The sequence below is a fragment of the Berghia stephanieae genome, chromosome 9 (genome assembly GCF_034508935.2).
Source record: "Berghia stephanieae isolate SIO BIC M18660-M18661 chromosome 9, UCSD_Bste_1.3, whole genome shotgun sequence".
Taxonomy (NCBI): domain Eukaryota; kingdom Metazoa; phylum Mollusca; class Gastropoda; order Nudibranchia; family Aeolidiidae; genus Berghia; species Berghia stephanieae.
This window is the reverse complement of record NC_088368.1, coordinates 34,664,124-34,667,077: the sequence shown is the minus strand read 5'-3', so window position 1 is coordinate 34,667,077 and position 2,954 is coordinate 34,664,124.

The following is a 2,954-nucleotide window of genomic DNA, read 5'->3' as shown; positions in this document are numbered from 1 at the left end:
ACTTCCTAGTTTAGTGCAATTGTGCCTATAGTCAATGTGGACTATTTCCGACATTCACTCTTCCTCTTAGATATTTGAATTCAGAGGGTACTGAAGAGTTTGAATAGTATTGAGTGAGGTGACGATACAAGGGTAGAAGATTAATTTTCTATGAACCGACTGGGACGGTTGACTTGACGACCTGGTCTGGTGCGGTATTCCATTGGAGGTGTGTCAATTGTGTCCTCAACCTGCATTGGAGTATTTGTTTTTGCATTTGTTGCAGTTGTAATGGTAGTAGTAGGGGTGATTTCATCTCTTGTGTTGTGGTTGTCAGCAAGGGGAGGGGAATTTATTGGGGAACACAGGGTGGTATGGGCTGGGAAGGTGGTAGGGGTCTGAGTAAATCTCTCTCTCAGGTGAATGCGTTTTCTACGCATGATTGTTCCATTCTCGATCATTACCAAGTACCTTCTGGGCTGACTATCTTGTTGAATGATAGTTGCTGGAGACCATGTCTTTGAAATTGGGTCTTGGATATATACTGGTTGGTTTGGCTTAAGCGGTTTTAGATTTGTTGACACTTTATCATAATCGTGTTTCTGTTTGATTTGCTTTTGGTGCATTCTTCTATTTATCTGCTCCACATTCTGATTGCTTTTAGCCATGCTTGGTACCAGTGTTCTCATTGTTCTTTGAAACAGAAGTTCTGATGGGGAAGGTAATGAGTGGTCAATAGGTGTGGCTCTTAGTTGTAGGAGGGCCATTTGAGGGTTTTGTTTGTTTTCCCTACTCTTTTTAAGACATGACTTTACTGTCTGTACCATCCTCTCTATCATACCGTTGGATTGTGGTAAATATGGCTTGATGTGACGTTCTCTATGTCCCATTCATTCACAAATTGTTTGAATTCATAACTTGTGAATTGTTTTGCATTATCGGTGATTACTGTTATCGGGATACCATGTATTGCAAATACAGATTGCATGTAGTCAACGCTTGTCTGCTGGTTGTACTAGTCAGTGTCTTTACAAAGGGCGTCTTGCTGTAGCAGTCGGCAATTAGTAGATAATCTTGACCACCGAAGTGAAATACGTCTGCTGCGAGTTTCTCAAATGGTCTATCTGGGAGTTCTGGCTGACGTGTCTGACATCTTGCATACCTATTGCAAGTTTCACACGACTTGATCTTTTGGATAATGTCTCTCGAGGCCAGTAGGCATTTTTCTTGGCCCTGGTGACTAATATGTAGCTTATCCAGGGTCATTCTCTGTAGTTTCTTTGGAATTACAAGTGCTGATCCCTTCAGTATGGTGCCGTCATCGATGGATAGTAGGTCTTTCATGGACCAGTATGGTCGCATTGTTTTTGGGTCTTCTTTTATGTTTTCAAGCCACCCATTCATAATTTGTGTTCTGAGCATGAAGAGCTCATCATCATTGAGGGTTTCTTCCTGTAACTCATATTTTCTCTCTTTACTGATCATTATGGAGTGAACAGTTGCATCCAGGTTTATATTGGATATTAATCTGATACTGCTGGATCTTCAGTAGCATTCTTTGCAAACGAGGTGGTGCCTTTGAGGTGTTTTTAGCTGGATTGTTTCCAATGGCTTATGGCCAGATTGTATCGTAGCTCTTTTCCCATAAATGTAGGTGTGGAATTGTTCACATGCAAACACAACGGCCAGCATTTCTCTTTAATGTTTGCGAATCTTTTGGAAGCAAATGCCACAGGTTTCCCATCTTGTATCAGTGCTGCCCCTAGGCCCTTTAATGAACTGTATACTTCTAATGTTGTGTCCTTTGATGTGTCCAAGTAAGACAAACGTATTTGATGATAAATGTCATCTTTCAAACGCTGATATAATTTCTCGTGTGATTCATTCCATTGCCATGTGCTGTCCTTTTTAAAAAGTTCTCTGAATGCTGTTGTTCTTTCACTTAGCTTTGGAATGAAAGGGCTTAAGTACTGAATCATTCCTAAGAACGACTGTAAGTCTGCTTTGCACTCTGGGCTAGCTTTTCGTTTTATGTTATCGCACTTATCCGGGTCTGGTTGTACGTCTTTGGATGTCCATTGAAGACCAAATAATGTAATCTTGTTTTGTGCAATAAAACATTTTTGACTATTGAACACCAGTCCATGCTGCTTAGCTACATCCATCAGGTGAATAAGGTTTTTGTCATGTTCTTCTTTGTTTTGGCCAAGAACACACACATCATCTGTGATTCCCTCTACTCCTAGGCAGTTTTCTAATATTTGGTCCATTCTTTTCTGGAATATGTCTTGGGAGACACTAAGACCAAAGGGAAGACGGAGGAACTTATACCGACCGAAAGGCAAATTAAAGGTGGTCAATAGGCTTGATTCTTTATCCAGCCCTATAGCCCAATATCCGTGCTGAGCATCAAGTTTTGAGAAGTATTTAGCGCCTGCGAACTTGTGCAAACTTTTTTCGAGAGTAGGCGTTTTGTGATGTTCTCGCTTTTTCGCTTTATTCAAATCTCTTTGATCCAAACAAACACGCAGCTTGCCATTAGCTTTTCTGCTAAAAGCCAAGAAGTTGACCCAATCTGTTGGTTGGCTCGCCTTTTCGATGACACCGTCATTTTCCATATCTTGTAAGACCTGGAGTAGCTCATCTCTTATGTGGACTGGACATTTTCTAGGAGGGTGTATCACTGGTGTTGCACCATCCTTTAATGTGATATGGAATTCATCTTTGAAGGTTCCAATGGTATCAAAGCACTCTGCGTAGTCTTCTTTCAACTTGTTGATTGTTAATTTCTGTGCTTCTACTTGAGCTTGGATAGCACAATTTATTTTTACGAGCCCTAGATCTCGAGACGCTTCCAAGCCAATAATGTTAGGACTATTGGATTCAATAACAAAAAACTTATCATGTTGTGTATCTGTTTGATTGGTGCTCCGCCATAACCTGATAGACTAATTTTGCTTGTGGACAGGATTGTC